A 21,039-nucleotide genomic window follows, 5' to 3' on the forward strand; every position below is an offset into this window, starting at 1 on the left:
TATTCTGGGAGAGAGGGAGAGGAGGAGGAGGAGGAGGAGGAGGAAGAGCTGAAGAAGAAGGAGGGGGAGGAGGGGACAGGGGAAGAAGAACAAGGAGGAGGAGGAGGGGGAGAGGAGGTGGTGGTGTGTGTGTTTCAAGACCCCCGTGTGGAAACGGTCCACGTGCTGCTCACTCATCTTCCTCCCCTGCCCAGCTCTCCTCGCTGTGTCAGTGATACTCACTCACATCCTTGTCCTCCTCCCACCTTGGTGGAAAGTGTCCATCGCCTGCGGATTCTCCATTTGCGCGGCTCCCCGCAGCACCGCCCACTGCAGCCGCTCACTGCGCCCCCTCTTCATGGTTCACCATCCAGAACCCAGTGGGAGTTGCAGAGAGTGAACATCGAAGAACGCTTTCCTCCAGGAGCACTTTCTCTCCGCTCACTGGGGTGCCCACGACCTGCCCAGGGCTCACTCTGGCTGCCACAGGTGGAGGCCCCAACCCGAGCCCCTGGCCCTCCCTTATCCACGCTGCTTGGGGGACAGTGAGGGGACGGTGGGGTGAGGCTGACGTTGACCTTGGTCACCTTCCTGTCCTCCCCCCAGAACTGTGATCCTGGCCAGACAGACCAATGGAAGCCACTCATCTGGGAGGTGTGTGCATGTGTTTGTGTGAGAGAGAGAGAGAGCACACTAGCTATAAGCCCATTCCTTACCTTCCTGAGAAACAAGAGGCATGTTTACAGCCCAAATTCCATTCTAGAAAATTTTTGAGAGGTGTGAGTGACTCTGCCCCAGGTAAAAGGCCAAGTCCCTTTACTAGCAAGAGGAGTTGGGGACTCTCCACCCCTCAGCTGGGCCACACTCCAAGGCTTTGGACACATCGCGTGGGTTTGTTGGCCCCAAAAGCCAGCGCACCCCAGCCTCCTGTGCTGCTTCTAGAGGGAAGCCACCTTGCCGCACACCCAGACACAGAAGAGTGTGACCAACGAAAGTCCGGGGAGAGTCTGGTGGAGCCAAAAGGAACAGAGTGAAGCCCCCGGACTGAAGGGGAGGGGCTGGTTCTGTGTCAGAGCCGGTGGGCAAGCCAGTGACCCTAGTGCGCCTCAGTTTCCCCACGTGCAAAAGGAGGGAATCAGCCGAGTCCCACACTCTCAAAGGCACATGAACACACCAGCTCTCCCTGCAACACCCCGTTCGCTGCCTCCCCACCCTGGGAGGGTCGTTCCTGGCCACAGCTATCGCCCAGGGTGACAGCAATCACCCACAGCGAGTGAGCCTTCAGCAGCAGAGCCTCCACGCTCGGGAAGTGCTCCAGGAGAGCAAGGACACATTACCGTTTCTTATTCCCGTGGCCATCGTCAGTGGCGGGGCGGATTTCAGGGCGCTGGAGAAGTGGCCCTTGCCTGGCGGACATCCGTGTCGGGAGACCCCCCCTGGCCGGAGCAGCAGGAGGCCTGCAGCAGGCAGGGAGCCAGCCTGCAGGGGGCGGCGCGGTGCTGCTCCTCCAAGTGGGGCTCCGGCGTAAAATGCGATTCCAGGCCCTGCCCCAGACCCCCGGATGGCCTGGGAGGGTGGGCCCGGGGCATCTGCAATTTACACCACACATGTGTGGGGTGTTCGTGCACATGAAGCGTGGAGAACCCTGAGAGGCTGGGCAGCCATGTTTAATTTATAAAAGGAAACCACCCGAGTCCTTCCAGAGTTGGCCAGCTTTTATTTGAGTGAAGGGTCTGCCCACAGCCCGGAAATGCCCTTGGCGTAGATGGTGCGCCATGTTGATGACCCCTGGGTTTGAGTAAAGGCGTCCACGACCCCCCACAGCAAGCCTGCCTTCTGGGTGGTGTGGTGTCAACGTTCGATTCCTTAGGCAATGACTCGAGTGCGAGTCCGGTGCCTGTTCCCAGCAGGGTCATTTGAGACAGAGTTCCAGTTTCAGGGCAGAAATGCTGCTTTCCTCATCCTGGACCCGTTTATCTCAGGGCAGGAGGCTGAGGGTGCTCTGCATATAAATAAATTAAAATGAAATTCTTGGACAAAGGCCACTAGACTTCCACAAGAGCCCCAAGCAACCCCCTTATCTTCCATAAACTAAATTAGCTCTTAAGGAAGTAACCCCACCAAATAATAAGCTGATTTGTTCAAAGTCCTCCAACTAAGATAAGGCTTCTGAGCCACTGTTGCCCTCCAGATATGAAAGCCAAAGTAAACCCCAAAGAAAGTTAAGTAAGGGATTCTTTAGGTTATCCACAAATTCTCTAGACATTCCCCACGAGTTCGGAAACGATTCATTTGGTTAATGTGTGGATTCTTCATCTAACATCATGGTGAAAATGAGCCCCGTTTGTACCTTTTAAAAGACACAGCCCATGACGTCTACGAGGTTTCCAGGACTGTTCATCAGCCCTGATGCTTCTGCCTTCTCTGCTTCTCCTGGTGTCCTTGGCACAGACGACCCCTGACTTAGTGGTTCCCAAGCCTGGCTGCCCTTGGGGACATTTGAAAGCTGCTGTCACCGATCACTTCTTCCCTGTGGATTAAAGCAGGACTTCAGGGAGTGAGCCCCGAGGAATAGAACGAACCAAGTGAAATCCAGATTGCCCCTAACTCCCTCCCCTGCACCAATAACATTATTGCAGAGGGTTTCCCTCCCCCAGACAACAGTTAATGACATGAACTGGCGCAAGTTACTGATCTGTGTGCTCTTGGTAAAACCTCCTGGTTTGGTTTTCCATCCACCTAAAGCGATTAGGTAGGAGAGTGATTTCAACCCCAGCCAGACATCGGAATGACCAAGGGAGATGAGAAAGAACTGACCCTTGGCTCTGGAATGTGGCCTGGGCACCGGGATTTAAAACGTTCCCTGGGCCTTTGCCGGTGTGGCTCAGTGGCTGGGCCTGGTCCTGCAGGGTGAGGGGTCACCGGTTCCGTTCCTGGTCGGAGCACATGCCTGGGGTGTGGGGTCAGTCCCTGGTCAGTTGGGGAACCTGTGAGGGACAAACCATCACTGTTTCTCTCCCTCTCTTTCTCCCTTCGTTCCACTCTCTCTAAAAGTAAGTAAATAAAATATTTGTAAATAAGTAAATAAATAAACAAAATTCCCCCAGGTGGTTTAGTGAGAGCATCAAGGTTGAGAGCCCCTGTTTTTGTGGTTCTTCCCTCAAAGTCTACGTGACGGTCTTCAGTGTCTTTGAGTCCCAGGAGCTTATCTCGAGTTCGATCTTCGTCAAAGTTTGGCTGTTTACAGAATTCTGGGCTGGAAGATGTTTTCCTCTGCCTTTTGAGAGTTTTCATTCACCACCTTCCGTCAGGGGTTGAGACACCTAATGATTGTTTGTGTAGGTTACCTATCTTTCCTCTCTGGAAGCCTTTAGATTTTCTTTGTTTCAGTGTTCTGCATTTTTATTGACCACCCTGCTGACCGTGGGCTTATTTTTAAGGACCTTGCTTGCTCCTCAGTGTTATCTTTTTATTTGGAAAATCATGTCTCTCTTCAGTTTTGAAAAATCACTAGCTATTATAATTTGGGTATTTCTTCCGTGTTTTCCTACGTTCTCGAACCCTGGAACTCCTGTTAGATGCATGCAGAGGGTCTCATTTTAGTCTCCGTATTATTTAAGTCTCTTTCATTTCATTGTCTCTCTGTTCTGTTAGCATTAATTCTATGGTACAGTCTCCTATTCCTCTAATTTCTCTTTAACTGTGTCCACTTCAGGGCGGTCCTGTTTTTTTAAGTTGTTTATTTCAACATTTACAGTTTTTTTAAATTTCTAGCATTTCCAAGGAGTCCTTTTAAATCTACTTCTTGATTCATAGTTGCTTGAGTTATTGTTCTTCTTCCTATTGCTTGTTTCCGTCGTTATCCTTTTCTCTGTTTCTTTTTGGATAACGCCCAGTAAGCTAAAATCCTTTGTTGATTGCTCTAATATTTAGATTTCCTCAGAAGCCGTCTTCCAATCATTGTACTCAGTGGAAGTGTTTTCAAGGCATTTATTTTTATCCTTTGCTTTGAAATATTACTTTGTAATCTCTTCTGGTTTTGTTTGTTTAGGGTTCCTCTTTCTTCTCTCTTGTGTTATGGTTATGGCCGGTAGGCTCATGGTTAATTAACTCCACCCTCTTCCAAGGTCAAGCAAACAGTGTTTAGGGAAAGCAATCCAGCTTTACGTTCTTGGCAGGGAAACCGTGCCCCTCCCTTCGTTTCCGACACCGAGCTCCAGGCTCCTGCCATACAAGGTGCCCTTGGTGCCTCTTTCCACTTAGGAGTTGGCATTCTGATGGCACTACCAGTGTCTAGGTCTGGACACCCGTGGGCCAGTAGCTTGTGCCCCTTCAAAGAGCTTCTTCCTTCTCTTTCAAGCAGCCCATAACATTACTTTTGTCTTAGAACAGTGAAACCACCTTCAACCAAGAAGATAGCCTACTGAATGGGACAAGATATTCACCAATGATACATCTAAGAAGGGGTTAATATTCAAAATATATAAGAAACTCATACAAATTAACACTCAAACAAACAAACAAAACCGCAAACAATCCAATTAAAAAAATGGGCAGAGGACCTGAAAGGACATTTCCCAAAGAGGACACACAGACGGCCAACGGGCACTTGAAAAGATGGTCCCCATCACTAATCATCAGAGAGATGCAAATCCAACCACAATAAGACATCACTGCACATCTGTCAGATGGCTGTCACCAATAAATCAACAAACAGTAAGTGCTGGGGAGGATGTGGGGAAAGGGGGACCACGGACTGTCGGTGGGAATGCAAACTGGTGCAGCGCTGTGGGAAACAGTACGGAGTTTTCACAAAAATATAAAAAATGGAACTGCCCTGTGAATCAGCAATTCCACTTCTCGGGTATTTATTTAAAGAAAACAAAACCACTAATTAGAAAAGATACATGCCTCCCTACATTTACTGCAGCCTTACAAGTGATAGACAAGATACGGAAGCCACCTAAGTGCCCATCCACAGGTGAGTGGATAAAGGATACGCCGTACTTACACATGGCTTGTGACTCAGCAGTAAAAAGGAGTGAAATCTTCCCATTTGCAACAACATGTGTGGACCTAGAGGTTATTGCACTGAGTGAAATAAGCCAGAGAAGGACAAATACCGTACGATTTCACGTATATGTGGAATCTGAACAAAACGAAGACAGAAACAGACCCACAGATACAGAGAACGAGTAGATGGTTGCCAAAGGGGAGGCGGGGGAGGGTGGGTGAAAAAAAACACCTGAAAGGCTCTAACGATTGCCCCAAAGCATTGTCCCAAATATGCAGGACAAGTTAGTGAGCAGCAGGCAGCCACAGCCTGCTATCTGCATAAGAAGCAGGATCCTGGTGGGACCTAGGTTGTACAGCGGTTATTTTAATGGAGAAGAAAATAAAAACCAAATTCAGAGTGACTTTAAGAGGAGGAACTTGACCTTGTCCTGCAGCTCAGGTCCAGTCATTCTTAGTCTGGTGGCTCTATACAATGTGCTGGAGAGCTTCCTTCCTCCTGATCCGCACCCCCACTACAGTCCCCAGCCTTCCCAGTGCTGTTTAGCCCAGCAGACTGCGCGGATGGGCTTCCAGCTGAATTCGGCCCTTGGAGAACATCCGCAGGAGATCCCAGCTGAGTACGGAGGGAGGCTGGGCATTTATTCTCTCGGCTCTCACTCTGTGGGGACCCCTGGAGCCAGCTGCAGCTCCCACAGATGGGCCCATTGCCTCAGAAGACCCCTCCATGCAGCCCCCTCTGCCTTCAGTTCTGGAAGGCTTCTCTCTCCTTTCAGGACCCTAGGGTGGGGACCAGGATGGAGCCGCTGCCTCCACTGATACCAACCCCAAATGGGCACTGCTCTTATCTCTCCTGTAACTTTTAAAAACAGTTAGCTTATTAAATGCTACCAAGTGATCCCAGTTCTAGTGTGCCGTCTACTGGGACCTTGCCTGATTTAAAGAAAAAATTAACAGTCACCAAAGATCAGAGTGTTTCTCTGTCTCCAGTCTGCCATCCCTAGTGTGAGCTTCCTCCTAAAGGTGGTTCATTGTCAGATGGCTGCCAGCAGTAACTGAGAATTAATGTTAACACGTTCTGAGAGAGAAAGAGGCCATCCATTTGGGAATCTTTTCCAGAAGCCACCAGCCAACCTTCCTTGATAGGTCATTGTCTGTAACCAGTCAGGTGTCCATCTCTGAGACAATTCTTGTCCACCGAGAAAGTGCCACATGTTGATTGGCTTACACTGGGGCATTCTGACCAATTGCTATCAAGGAGACTGGGCTTTCTGTGATTGGCTTAGGTTTTCTAGCTCTGAGAGCCATCCTCCAATCGCTGGGTTGCTATAATGGCTGATAGGAGACCACCACCACTTCTGCTAAGGTTGGAGGGGACAGAGGACGACATGGTAAACCTCTGGGTGTAGTTCCATGACAAATTCCTTTGCCACGTCACCTGGTTGTCTACAGGATTTTTCAGCCCAGAAGACACTTTTTATGTTATGCTAAGTAGGATAAGCTAGTCACAGAAAGACAGACACCAAGGGATTTCACTCATAGGTGGCATCTAATGAACAAAATAAACTGACAAACAAACTAGAAATAGACTCCTAGACACAGAGAACAGACTGTCAGCTGTCAGAGGGGAGGGGCTAATAGGGCTGGGTGAAAAAGGTCAGGGGATTAAGTGAAAAAATAATAAAACCCCAAACACTCATAGATACAGAAAGTATGGTGAGTACCAGCGGGAAAGGAAGCTGGGGAGGTAGAAAGGGCAGGTATGGTGATGGGAGGAGATGACTTGGAGGTGGTGAACACGTAACACAATATACAGATGATAATTATAGAATTGTACACCTGAAACCTTCATAATTTTATTCACCAATGTCACTCCAATAAATCCAATGTGAAAAAATGACACCTTCTATTTGAAAACAAAGGCTCCTAAAATCTTCACAAGTCCCAAAATGCAAGAGTACTACCAAGAGGCGAAAGGCTCTCGGCTTCCATGCCTAAAACAGACCGGATGTCTCTGAGCGTCACCCGGCAGACTGGAGGAGATCTGAGTCTCCCAAGGACGCCCACGCCTGCGGGGTGGGGGGTGGGGCGTAGACCAGGCTGAGGCACAGCCCTGGGACCGGCCCTCGTCCTCCTGCCCTCCACGGGGCAGCCGTTGACCGCTGTCAGAGGCCTGGGGAGTGCTCACGATGGGCCAGATGCAAACAGGGTCGAGTGCCAAGTTCCACAACCTCTCTCCCTTTCTGTGAAACTGGACTTTGAGACTGTTTTTAATCTCAGGAGGTATCATTTAGGTCATTTTCTTCATGAGAAATGAGGAGTTCTTCGAACCACCCCAGGTTATTCCATGTAACCTCGAAAGGGCGATGATGTGTGGAGCCCACGACACCTGCAATGACCCGTCACACCCTTTCCTTCGCTCCGCCTCCCCTTCTCCTGTCGTCAGGAAGATGTACAGCTCACCCACTCCCCGTCAGGAAGATGTACAGCTCACCCGCTCCCCTGGGCGAACGCTGACTCGGAAAGTTGTTGAAGAGGAAGCAAGGGATGATGGCTGTTTGCATGTAAGTGTGTGAGCGTGAGCATGTTTGTGCTATCAGGCTCCAGCATATATACATGTGTCTGTATACATGTGGGTGTGCACATGTGAGATTTGTGGGCGCACACACACATGAGTGTATATACATGTATGTGCAAGAGTGTATGTACATGTGTGTAAGACCATGTGTGTATGTGCGTGCCCACACACAACTAGTCTCTCCACTGTGCTTCTGGGCTCCCAGAAATCAATATTTTTTGATCCCCATACATTTAATTAGAGCCAAGGACAACCTCTGCCAACCGCTACCATTTGCATTCTGCACGGGAAAGTTATCTGGTGACAGCAACGGCAGCAGCAAAAAATGGACAGAGGTGACAGTGAACTCACCCTGGACACGCACATTCCTGGGGAACAGAGTCTGTCACCCTGAAATATGTCTCTTCGGCAGAAGGGCTGTTGTAAACAGGTTGTTTTAAAGAAACAGGACTCAGAAAGAACCTGGGGCCTCCCCTCACTGCCTAAAAGTACTTCGTAGAGGACCTGCCCCAGGAAGGGAGCCACCCTGTGGGTAACTAGTTTAATGTGAACTGTGTGATAGACAAGGGGGGGGACTCCTGGCAAGGCCTGTTTGATCAAAGTCCTCTCTGTGTGCCATTGTTAAGCCGGCCCAGGAAATGTTTGTCAAAGATTTGCTTTTCCATGTAAATGGTCTTCTTCCCCTTTAAAGCCAAACGTGACTACCCCCATTCTCCGCAGACCAGCATAGAAACCTAAACTGCCCAATTTGTCCTCGGGCCCGTGTTCTTCTGGAACCTCTGTATATACATATGGAATTAAACGTAATTATTTTCTTCTGCTAATCTGTCTGATGTCATTTTTTCTTTCTTTTTTTAATCCTCACCCAAGGACATTTCTTCATTGCTTTTTTTTTTTTTAGAAACAGAGAGGAAGGGAGCGAGAGACACACCCATGTGAGAGAGAAGCATCCTGGTTGTCTCCCGTACATGCCCGACTTGGGGATCGATCCCGCAACCTAGGCACATGGCCTGCCAGACTCAAACCTGCTACCTTTCAGCCAGGACCCGACACTCCAACCCATCGAGTCACACCAATCAGGACTGTCTTACGTGATTTTAATTATCCGAGCGGCCAGAAGAACTAGGAGGGGGAAGGGGATGTTTCCCCACCCCCACATCTGGTCGTGCCTCCGTTAGAGAAAAACATCGACCTCTGCACACTGCTCGGTATTACACACAGTGCCCTGTGACAAGTCCAACAGCCAGTCATTTCTGTCTACTTTCCCTGAGAAAACATGCGACGACTTGAACCTGTGTTGTCACGGCCCCAGCGGGCGGCCGTGCCGGGAGCCATCCCTCCAGGCACATGGGGACCGGCTGGGGACCACCCTGAACGCCAGTGAGAAAGGGGGTAGTTGTTAGGAAATGCTACTTCAAAAATTCTACTGATGCATTACTCCTGAAATAACTGGACAACCCAAAACAAACTAAATGGATAACATATAACTAACAGAACAGTCATTCATAAACCGAGAGCATGAAACCAGCAAATGAAAACCACAGCCAACCCCAAACAGCACAAACGGTGCCATGAAATCCAGATCCTCAGGGGTCACCATCACTGCATATATCTCTGAATAAAGTGCCCCCCCAAAAAGCCATCCCCCAGAAAAGATTAGCCTGCCTTCTAACATTTAAGTTCTTGTAAAATTTCTCATATGTTGGGTAGGGCTCTTACACTTGTTTCTTCAGATTAATGTTATTATTGTGAAATATAACACCAGCTGTTTTTGCCCCCTAAAAGTAAGCTTCTTTTTCCTGGAAGCACAGTGGCCTGAAATGACCCCAGTCGGCGCTTGGTTGGGATGCTAAGGGTAGCCACCTGCTTGGCTCACTGGCAGGAGATAAAGAAGAAAAGATATTCGACTTGATTGAATTATTATTCCAGGCTGCTGGATCTCACATTCGGGGGTTAGGGTATTAAAAACAAGGTTTTAAAAAGCCACCTTAAAAGCAATAGGGTGTCTGTGTTATATAAATTTGCCCACAAAAGGAATGCAAAAGACACAATGTTCTCCTGTTATGTAAAGAGATACTTAACAGTCTGGGGTAAAGTTTCCAGTGACAACACCCTGCTTGAGTCGGTTTGCCTGGGCTCGAAGAAACTGGACAAAACCGAAGACCATTAATGGGCTCCGGAGAACTATTAGCCCCAAAGTGGTGGCTGTGGCAGCAAGGGAACAGGATGACAACTGTGGTGGTCGGGTTCAAGTGCAGTGGCTTCACTGGATGGCAATATGGAACCGAGAATTTTTCTATGTGACATTGGATTTTTTCATGTGTGTAGTAAAATTAGTACATTTTATGGCTTTAAGTGCAGATTAGACAGTTTAATCTGAGTCATTAAATCTTTTACAGCTTTTCTTATATGAAAATGCCTTTAGCGGTCTGTGTTCTTGATCTTAGGGGACACGGAGCGTTGTCATGCGTGTCGGCGAGTCGGAGACACTCTGGACTGCGGGTGTTCAAAACGAGCCCCCCCACGTGCCTCAGTGGGGTGCAGATGGTTTTGAGCTAAAAGCAATTTTAGCTTCTGGCTCAAGAGAAACTTCTGCTTCTCCCTTTATTTTTTGGAAAAAATTGAAAACTAAATAGATAATAAAGTCATATAGGTTTTGAGTGTACATGTCTGAGATACAGGATATGTGCATTGCACTGTGGCCCACCACCCAAAGTCCGACCACCTTCTGTCACCCTATATCAGGGCCCCTCCGTCCCCCACCCCGTTGCTGTCTGTGCCCACAAATTTCAGTTTTATATCCCACATTGGAGTGAACTTTTCCTGACTGACTTATCTCACTTAGCATGATATTCTCAAGGTCCATCCCAATGTTGCAAATGGCAGCTTCCCATCTTTTCTCGTGGCTGAGTGGTGTCCCATCGTATGTATGGGCCACATCTTCTTTATCCAGCCCTCGGTCACAGGACACGTGGGTTGTCTCCAGGTCTTGGCCTCTGTGAATCATGCTGCCATGATCATAAGGGTGCCCATATGTTCATAAGTTTGTTTTTTTCTTAAAGAGGGTCCTCAATTGTATCTGCTTCAGGCCCACAGAACACAAGTCCTACCAAACCCAGTCGAGAGGACAAAAAGGCCTGAGCACCAGCTTATCAGCATCAAGTTAAGGAATAGCTCGAGCAGGACTGGTGATCAAAATATTGATGCTGTTTAAGAGAATTTAGACTATTCCAGAATATAACAGACTAGACTCGTGATTTCAATTTAATGTGTTTTTGAGGAATTGATTTAGATCTTGGATATCAAGCTGAAGGAATTTTACTGCCTTTTAAAACAGTATTAAAATCTCTAAGACAGTTTACAAGTCACTGTATTCACAAGGGTAGGTTGTTCAAAATCTCATAGACACTTCAAGAAGTTTAGCTTGTGAGACAATTGAAGTGCTTGAAATAAACCTAAAAATATTTAAAAATAAGTAATGCAATTCAAAATGTTCAAGGACATTTAATAAACAGTTTTTGAAGCCCCCATCCCAAGGGATTATCAATAGTTTCTGTGTGTGTACATAGAATAGACAAATTGATCCTAAGGTCCAAGGATAAAAACAGGTTTTGCAATACGTAACTGTTGATAAATAGTAAATCTTTAACAAAGGTGTTTGCAAATCGCCTTTTCCATGTGCAAAAGACCTTCTCTAGGACACCACGGAATCCAGGCAGAGAAAAACAGCTCTTCCTTCAGCTACCCCTCGAACGGACTTACATCCCTATTTTGAAGCCTACGCCAAATCTTCCGTAAAATCAACTTGCCTGTAGAGAATGCACATCATACAGGTCAGTTTTCTCCTGTGGCTCCCAGCACTGGGGTTCACAGTGGGGTTTTGTCACCCAGCGCCTCTGAGGTGAGCTTCCCCTTCGGAGCCCTCGATTCTGTGGCTGCCTCTCCCTGGCCTGCTTGCTCCCCACTTAGAGCCAGGTCCAACCGGCCTCTGAGGCCCCTGCGCTCACGGGGGAGCAGCTGCCAGCGGCTGTGTTTCTCCCGTTCCCGCTGAAGCTCCCTGAGCCCAGGCCTGCGGGGCTGGTTTCCTGGGGATGTCCCAGGAGGGAGGTCTGTAGATTATTCCAGTCTGCTCCCCAAGCCCCCAGTCTGAGTCTGGCTTCTCATCTCTCTGGATGCCCCAGGGTCTCTGCGACACCCAGGAAGCCACCCCTCGGTCTGCGATGACCTCGGGGCAGGAGCCCTTGTGACGGAGCCTGTGGCACCAGGGCCCACTCTCGCCCACCCTTGTTGTCACACCCTTTTGTTCCACGTCTGCCCCATGAAGGCCTCGGGACTGTCTTCAGCCGCATCTTTCTGTTCTCTCTTTGCACGTGTTGTGGGGCGTCGGTGTGTGTTGCCAGACAATGAAAAATGTCAAGGTACCGCACCTTGTAGCAACCTCTATTTTCCTCTCCATGTTTTCTGCAACATTTGAACTTTTTATTAAGCACCTATCTGCTATTTATTACCAGAAAAAAATTTCAAAACACAGATTGGGAAGGAGGAATGTTGTCAGCTGTCGCCTGACTTGACCCGTAGGGCACAAAGGTCATGATGGTCTCCTGCCACCATCCGTGATGTACCTTTTCTCCTGGGCTCCCACCACCGCCCCTGTCGCAGGCTGTTCAGGCTGCTGTGACCCAGAGCCACAGACCAAGCATCTGAACAACAGAACCGTGTTCTGTTGCAGCCCCGGAGGCTGGGAGTCAGGGACAAAGGTGTCGTCGACAGAGTTGGTTCTCCTGCAACCTCTCTCCTCGTCGGGCCGATGGCCACCTTGTCCCTGTATGGGCCCATGGTCTGTGCATGGGCAACATGGGGGTCTCTCTGTTGCGTCCACCTCTCCTCTTCATATAAGGACACCAGTGGGTAGGATTAGGGCCTGCGGCCCAGAGCTCCCCCCAGCCCCAGACTCTACTGTCCCCTCTTGGGTGTCGGGCATGCACCGCTGATCTAACTTGTCCACACCTGACCTGATGCTGTGCCCCCAGACTTGCCATGTCTCACCTCGGTTGAGGAGAGCTCCATCCTTCTGAATGGTCAGGCCACAGCCTCAGAGCGTAGCCCTGTGTGCTGTTCCTGTGCAGCAATGAGTGGGGCTTTCCTCTCAGTAACCGAGCCAGGCAGCGGGTAAATCAAGGCACAAACACTTGTAATCCTGTAAGGTGCTCGGCAGACTGTGGGTTTCTTCTTGGTCCTGGCTCCTCTGTTTCCTGCAGAAACAAAGCCTGGAAGGGCTTGGTGGGGTCCAGGTGACGCCTTCCCAGCTGGTTCCTGCTGGCCTGGTGGGCGGTGGTGTCCATCCCAGGCACCAGCCCTGCGGGGGCTCCGCGCTCCCCAAGGAGCACAGAACAGGGTTCATTTGCAAGCCAATGCAGTGGCGGCCTTGGAGCCCTGGGAGGGCGCTGCCAAAACATAACATTTTGCAAACCCTGCAAAGGGAAGATGCTATTTCAGCTGCAGCTGTAAGGACCGCTGTCCTTCAGCTCCTGCTGGTTATGCTGGTGATACTGCAGTCACCATGGGCTTATTTGGGTGGGTGCTAAGGGGACCTGAGTTGGGAACACCTGTCAGTTGGGATGAGTAATTTTTTGCTGTCTGCCGTCATGCACAGGTAATTCGTTGTTTACTGTGAGGTGTGGGAATGGCTTCCAGAATGTTCCTACCACCCTGTGCCAGCAGGGGTATAAGGGTGCAGGCCAGGAGTCTCCCATGGTGCCCAGCACCCTACATTGGTGGGGAGGGGAGGAGAGAGAACTTTCCAAAGGTGTAGAGGTAGAAGCTACCACATTCTCCATATTATCCTCTTGACAGAAACGCTGTTTGAGAGCTGTTGTTATAAGAAGTAAAAAGTATGCATCCCAAAGTGTAGTTACAAAGTTATTATAAAGTTAGTAAAACCCTTATGTTATTTCCCCTGGATTTGTGATATTGTGGTACTGTGAGCATTTTAGAATTTGTAATTTCTTGTGGTGGCTTCTCTCATTCTGAATAGATGTCTGCTTTTGACGTGCTCTCGTATTTATAATTTTCTATCTTGCTTCTTTGTGAAGGTTCCCCCAGCCTGTGTAAGTATCAGCCCCTACACGGAGGGGGTCTGGCTCCTGGCACTGAACACAGGTCTTGTGTAAACAGCCAGTCTATTTTGCCATTGTCGACCCAGGGAAGAGCTCGAAGGAGCCAATTTCAAGGAAGCCCGTCCCTCCCACCTGTCCCTAGTTTCCTGTCCCTCAGGGCTGGGGCTGTGGTTTCAGGTTTGGTTCTGTGCATTGTTCAGCGCTTTCTTCTCTTTTCAGTGGCCCTTTACAGCCCTCATGGTGAGGGCACGTCACCAAGTGCCTGCACAGAGGACACCAGCTAAGGCTGGGGCCTCGTCCTTGGTAGGTGGACACCTGGCCGGAAACTGGGGGACTGGAACCCAAACCCAGGTTTCCTGGACACGTCAGTCCTTGCCTGCACACACAGAGGTCTAGAGAGGGACGCATTCTGAATTCTTTCCTGTGAACCCCAGGGGTTAACATTGCCTCTGACCGCAGTTCTGGTCCAACTGGAAAAACCAGCCAGCGGGGCTCTGAGTGACTACAAGCGGCTGCCAGTGGGAAAAGGAGAAAAGTTTCCTGATGGAAGCCGTAAGAAAAGAAGTGGAATGGTGCATATAAGTAAACACAGACCACCCAGATTCCCTCCTGCAGGTGTGGGGGGCAGCATGGGGCCCTTGCGTCCAGCAACTGGACTGTGGACACGGACACACGGGCCCCAGTCTGGAAGTGCCCGGCCTCATTTCGAGCTTCTGTCTCTTCTCTCCCTCGCTGAGGCCCTGATTCCTGCCAGCTGCTTGTCTCCCCGCTTCAGCGTTTCCCAGCGACCAGGGAACTCCTAGGTAGGACATGTGCCTCTTCTAAGGACCTGACCGGTAACCTATGTCTCCATGGCCTAGACATCAGCTAGAGACTGCAAGAACCTGATTGCCCCCGTGCTGGGTCGCGAGGGTGCAGAGGGACGGCCTCTGAGGACCATGCCTGAACATTACTTCCCTGCCACCATTTCCAGGTCATGGGGCACCAGCCCGAAGCCTTTCCCCGTCTCCCTCACCTGGATGCAGCAGCCCCCCGGCCACACGGGTGCCCAGCCCGACTCCCCAACTACACTGAAGGACGTGTGGTGGGCATGGGCTCCACGCCCTCCCCTTGCATGAGTCCTGGCCCAGCCCTGACCACTGTGGGGCTCTGAATAAAAGGGGCCAACTCCACCTTGTCTGTAAAACAGGGCTGATAACACCTGACGCTCAACCCCATTCCCCAAATCCAAGGAGACCACATTCAGGAAGCACGATTCAAGCACCCAGCACATGGCAGATAATCCTCTTCAAACTGAAAAAAAAATTTTAATCCTATATTCTTAGTCCATTCTAGATGCTACAACAAAGATACCATGGACTGGTGTGTCAAACAGCAAACATTTCGTTCCCGCAGTCCTGGACGCTGCAAGTCCAGGATCGGGGCGCAGGCAGATGCACTGTCTGGGGAGGTCCTGTCCTGGTTCATAGGTGGCCGTCTTTTCCCTGTGACCTCACGAGGCAGAAAGGGGGAGGCTGGGGTCTCCTTTATAAAGATACGAATCCCATTCTTGAGGGCTCTGCTTTCATGACCTATGGCTTTCTTGCAAATGCTGGCACCTTAGGAGTTATGGTTTCAATATACAAAATTAGTGGGGGGACCAACATTCAGAAGCACCCATTTAATTATAATTCCATCATAAATAACACAAAATTTAAATCTAAATACTTGTTGTAATTATGCAATGTCATTGGCACAAATATTATATTTTCTAAAAGTGTTGACCATGAACTCTTCCTTCTGAAATATTTTTTTTTCAGTTGCTTTGGGTGCCACTTGAGGCCCCCGAACGAGAACCAACACAGCACCGTGAAACCCCTTTACCCTCTCAAATTCCTTCCGGGTCAAGGGGTGCTTGGTTACTTCTTCCCACAGGAAATGACCTCAGGCTTGGGTCTGTGAAATGCAAGAAGGCGTGTGGTTTCCTCTTCATTAAATGTCAGGAGGAGGGAAGGCACACACACAAAGCGGTCAAGCTGCCATTAGGCAGGGGTCAAGATCTAGGTCAACATCGCCAATGCCACAGATGAAAGTATGAGTGTACAGGGTACAGACAACCAGACCAAAACGCCCAGGTTCTGAGAATTGGCCCACAGGCTTCTTTCCCAAGACCTGGCCCTCGGGGTTTCGATTCCTTGGACTGGTTTCCCTTGCTCATTCCCTTTGCTTCTGCACCCAGCTGTTCCCAACTTTCTCCTCTGAAAGTAGGAAGACTCCTTTCCTCTCTACCTTCTTGGGTGACTTGGGCCTGGAGAGCACTTGTTCACGAATCTTGACAATCGTCAGATGCTGTCCAAGGATGATGACAGCAGGCTGCCCTTATTCAGCATCCAGCGAGCACAGCGCTGTTGCCCGTACACATCCTGCATCCTTTCATCTTCCCAGTAGCCTGTGGGGCGGCACTATCTGTCCCCTGTTGTGGAGGACGGTTAGAGAATGTAAATAACAGAGCCAGGGTTTAAAACCAATGGCCTGACTTGCAAAATCAATATTTGACCAACTCTAAGTGCACACGCAGGTTGGCCTGGCCCTCTTTCGTGGGCACTCTTGTCTCAGCATGGAGTTAACTATGGGTCAGAGGTGTCCGAGGGGCGTGTCCTCTATAGGTGGCCCCAGCGAAACCATCTCCCGAGTCAAGAGTATTTTTGTGAATGGCTGGGAGTCATCCCGATCATTTGCTTTTCTCTCTGCCTCTCACTTTTCTAGCCGACATCATCTCCTGCTCCTGTGTTGGGAGACACCGTGATGGACTCTGCTCCCTTCCCTCCCCCAAATGATCTCTTCTGCCTACCACCCGCCAGTCCCCTTAAGCTTGCCACCCCTTCCCCTGATATGCCACCCAGCCACCTCACCCAGGGGAGCCCTCTCAGATTTCCCACTCAATGTTTCTGCTGCTCATCCACCACATTTAAAAGGAGAGTCCAGCTGGCTTTCGCCAGCACTCGGAAAATACAAGATGTGACCCTTTGACTACTTGTTCTGGGATGGAACTTGAATCTACTCCTCTTTTTATCTCCACACTGAGGGCACTACAGGGACTTGGCTGAAGACCAAGTGGGGAGCTTTGTCAAAACACTGTTGTACAACTCCAACTTTAAACTCACCATCACAAAGTCAGCATCACAGCCAAGCTGCAAATGAATGGCTGTGACTATTCATTTCTTTCCTGATGGTTTTAAAATGTGAATTAGCAAGACACAAGCTCTGGAACGTGGATTGTCCAGGTGCTGCCCCCAGAGGCCAGAAGGACACCCCTGGTGAAGTAGCCACGCAGAGCCGACCCTGTCCCCACAGATGAGGCCTCACTAGAGGTGAACCCCCTCAGGGGCGGTCTGACAACCCCCATGCCCAGAGAGCACTAGGGGGAGGGACAAATGTGTCTTGGACCTTGGGACCACCTAAGCAGGTTCTCTGAGGCAGGGCCCAGAAATGTGAGAATGACTGGAAACATTACACGCACATGAGTGCATGCACACAAGAGGTCTGTCCAGAAGGTATCCAGTCATGTACTATGAAAAACGGAGACATTTATTAAAGAAGACACAAGATATAAAACACACCGTACACAGGACAGTGATGCTCTGTCCCCTTCAAGTAGGCAGCTTGGGGGCTCACACGGTTCTTTCTCCCAATCACCATCAGCTGCCCCCTCATATATTCCTGAATCTCACTGATGGTCTGAAATCTCTGTCCTTTTGAAGGTGATTTTAGTTTGGGGAAAAGCCAGAAGTCACAGGGCACCAAACCTGGGCTGTAGGGGGGCTGAGTCACCTGGGTGATTTGATGTTTCACCAAAAACCCTGCACGAAACGTGATGCGTGAGTGGGCACGTTGTCATGATGAAGCTGCCAATCACCAGCTGCCCATAGCTGTGGACTTCTGAATTATCTGAATAGTTTCCGTGGAGGAATGTTTAAACTTAACCCTAAATTTGATGCAGATTCATTGCTCTACTTGCTCAGTCATTTTGAATGCGATGGCCACACAGTGCACATGCTCACTCAATAGCATCCACAGCCCCCTGACTGGTACAGTGAAGTCATCCTTGTTCAGGCATGCGCATTCCAGTCCCCTCTCCTTGGTCCAGGTTACACTGATGTCGCACAAACCGTTCTTGTTGTAGTAACAATGGCTGGAATTTTTCCGGACAGACCTCATACACGCATATGACCTCTGTGATGGTACTTTTTTCTAATCTTCCGGGGCTGACCGACCCCTCTCCCAAGTGGCGCGTTCTCCTGTTCTGTTTGTGTTACCTGTTTTCCTGCGTTCCATCGGACGAAGGTGAGGTCTTGCTGGTATTGAACTGTTCTCTCCAAACGTGGCACTGAATTCCTGTGTTCCGGTCCATTTTGAATCTACTTCCATGGTCACAAAGCAATTATTTTTGTGATTTTCACATACCTGGGTCACCTCCTTGTCATTCCATGTGAGGCCACCAATGCTTCTACTGTTAAAATTCCGGTGTCTCACTGAATCTCACCGACTGAGTCTGCGTGGCCACCTGCTCCTGCGTGGTGGTGTTCTTCATGGTTTCTTGTGTGGCTGGACAGTTGGATATGGATCCATATATTGCCCTACAGTTTCTCTGCCCCTCCCTTGTTCAGAGGGAAGCGGGCGGTGGGGGCGAGAAATGGAGAACTGACCAGAAGTGGTTCTTTGTGGATTTATTTATCCACCAGCTCTAGAGGAACCTTCCAGATAGTGCCGTGTATTTTTACAATGAAGGGAGGGGAGAATTTGCTCAGAGGGCAGAAACCTTCGCTTTTCAGGGAGAAAGAGAAGAGAGAGGGAGGGGAAGGTGGGCGAGGGTTTGCTATGCGGGGCGCTAAGTGGAGACTAATTACCTTCCACTTCCTCTTGCAGAGACAGCCGACAGCCCTCACCCCAGGGGATGTAAGTGTGCTCTGCACATGGCCACTCCACCAGTATCCTGCGTGACGAGACCCCTTGACTGGCGTGTGGTGTCCTCTGTCACAGCTCGGCCCACAGACACGGCTTCTGCCCCATCAGAATGGTGAGCCCAGGGTCAGCCCCACCTGCCAGGTTTTCCAGAGAAGCTGGGTTTTACATGAAATCTCCCAATTGTACAATGTCGGTTTCCATGTTTTTAGAATTCTCTGTGCTTCTATAGTAAGATATGTCATTGCCTGGTTTAGCCCACGGCGACCAGTAAGATCGACCTGACGTTGCTTGACACTTTTTTGGAAGGTGACCAGTGCTCTTTCTTCTGACCTCTGGCCATGCATTTAAGTCAAAAAACAATTAAAACACAAAACTGTGACTCAACTCTGCACACCATCTCTAGGAGAATGCCGCGTCGGGGAAGTCCCTCCCATTTTACGGATGGTCCCTGGACAGGACGGCGCCTGCACAAGAAGTCTCCATATGAGCTTGTTCGCTGGTTTCGCCTGAATTAGAATAAACCATCTTTTCCCCACGACACTGGCTGGCATCTGCTGGGAAACCATCAGGGAAAAATCCACATCCCTCGTGACTACCCGAGTGGAAAGCATCCCACCCACATGAGAGCTGGGGTGTGGCTGTCCCTCCCCGCCCCCGCCAGCCCTGGGTTTGTTTGATTTGCCTCAGCTCCTGCCTGAATAGGTTGGTGTGATCTGTCTCCACTCGTTGAGACAGATGAATACCTTGTATTTGCCCAGCTCTTCACATTTACAGAGTCTCCTCATTTGCTGGCTAATTTAACCCTCCATGATCCAGGAATGTGCTGTTTCACCGAATTCTCAGAGGACCCGATTCTCAGAGAAGTTCGGCAACCTGCCTTGGAGACTGCAGGAGTTAACTACTCCTGAACTTCAAGACTTCGACCTCAGGGCCCCCTGGAGGTCAGGCTGTCTCACCCTGTGTGACTCTGGATGTCTGCTGCCTTTTCTTTCCACAGGTGGGCGCTCTCACGCCCACCCCAGCACCCACAGCCAGCCCTGGGGCGGATCTCCAGCCCCTCCCACGACATCGCCAGTGGGTCCCTGGCGTAGAGGTTCAAAGTGAGTCACCTCGAAGTGTGTCTCTGTGGTATGTGGATTATTTCAAGCTGAAGGCAACAAAGACCCTGCAGGCTCAAGAGGAATTTCCGCTGCCCCCTCGACTACTAAATACTGGAAGAATTTAAATTAGGGGCCTGGATCAACAGAAATGACTTTTCACCTATCTACGTGGCGGGGCGAACTACTGATTACTGCACCGGGCTTCCAGTGCAGCGACCTCCCGAAGCCCCAGGTGCCTTACCTCACCCTCAGCTAAGAATGTCCCTGTACCCACGCTCCTTCCGCCTCTGACTCAGTCCTGCATGCAGAGCTCCCAGACATGTGCGTGTGCGGCTCCCAGACACGTGCGTGTGCATAAGTCAGGTTATCTTCTCTTGCCGACCTGTCCCACGTCTTTTCGAAGGTTGGAGCAGAATCTAGAGGAAGAACCTAGAGGGTAGAGGAGCCTTCTCCCCGACCCTGGGGCCCACTGGTCCCCGTGAGCAGTCCTTTTCTGAGGACGTGGGCGGTAAAGGAGAAAGTGGGCTTTTGTTCTCTTCCTTCTTGACAGCAGAATGATCTACTGCTTCACCACAGACGTCTTGTACCCGGCGCTGCAAGTATTACCAACAGGAATGTGACCACTGTTCAATTTATTAGCTGTATGCAGTAACTGGTCACTGTCTAGCTACATGACACTGGTCTATCATTGTCAGGAGCAGGCTCCGCAGTTGACTACTGAAACAAGGAGATAAAGGCCAGGTCATTAGTCATGGTCACAAGGCAGAGACGGTAGTGACTGGGCAGAGAAGGCTGGTGAGGTCATTGGAGAACTGGGGGTTTGGGTGAAGTCATGGCTCGTGGGGTCGGGGGGTTGAGGGGGGCAGGACGGGGGACGGGGGACGGGTGATGGGTGACGGGGGACGGCTGTGGTGGTGCTACAACAGCCGACCCCGGTGGAAACATCCAGGTTCGGAGTTTGAGGCAGTGATTCAAAAACTCTTCACGCCCTGGCCGGCGTGGCTTCATGGGTGGGGCATTGTCCTGCAAACAGAGAGGTCACTAGTTTGATTCCTGGTCAAGGCGTGCACCTGGGTTGTGGGTTTGGTCCCTGCTCGGAGCACCTATGGGAGGCACGTACAATGTTTCTCCCCCCTCTTTCTCCCTCTCTTCCCTTCTCTCTAAGAATTAAAAATAAAAAAGACTCCTTAAGGGTATAAACCGCTGCTCCTTTCCACCGAGGAGCTGGTGGGCCTTCGGGGGGTTTTGTCCGGGCTCCCACCACAGGAGAGTCCGGCCGATTGAAGCCGGGAGCTGCTTCCAGTTGGGC

At 50.2% G+C, this 21,039-nt stretch overlaps 1 protein-coding gene and 1 long non-coding RNA gene across 4 annotated transcripts in view; one reads left to right on the forward strand and one right to left on the reverse strand.

Moving 5' to 3' along the window:
• Positions 1 to 1,693: 1,693 nt before the first annotated feature.
• On the reverse strand, positions 1,694 to 8,019 carry LOC119048818 (uncharacterized). The gene is made up of 4 exons (XR_005082401.2): positions 7,922 to 8,019; positions 2,797 to 2,966; positions 2,330 to 2,509; positions 1,694 to 1,981 (listed from the first exon to the last, which is right to left on the reverse strand). It is a non-coding gene; the product is annotated as an uncharacterized LOC119048818 (long non-coding RNA).
• A 3,224-nt stretch (positions 8,020 to 11,243) lies between these two features.
• Positions 11,244 to 21,039, forward strand: part of TMPRSS2 (transmembrane serine protease 2) — a 54,905-nt gene continuing 45,109 nt past the window's right edge. For all 3 annotated transcript variants that reach the window (XM_037144605.2, XM_037144606.2, XM_037144607.2), the window contains exons 1-2: positions 11,244 to 11,403; positions 18,592 to 18,742. The gene's annotated coding sequence lies outside the window, so the exon portion shown is untranslated. The remainder of the gene's footprint in view (positions 11,404 to 18,591; positions 18,743 to 21,039) is intronic.

The sequence above is a fragment of the Artibeus jamaicensis genome, unplaced genomic scaffold, assembly GCF_021234435.1.
Source record: "Artibeus jamaicensis isolate MK-2021 breed Jamaican fruit bat unplaced genomic scaffold, CSHL_Jam_final scaffold_474, whole genome shotgun sequence".
Taxonomy (NCBI): Eukaryota; Metazoa; Chordata; class Mammalia; order Chiroptera; family Phyllostomidae; genus Artibeus; species Artibeus jamaicensis.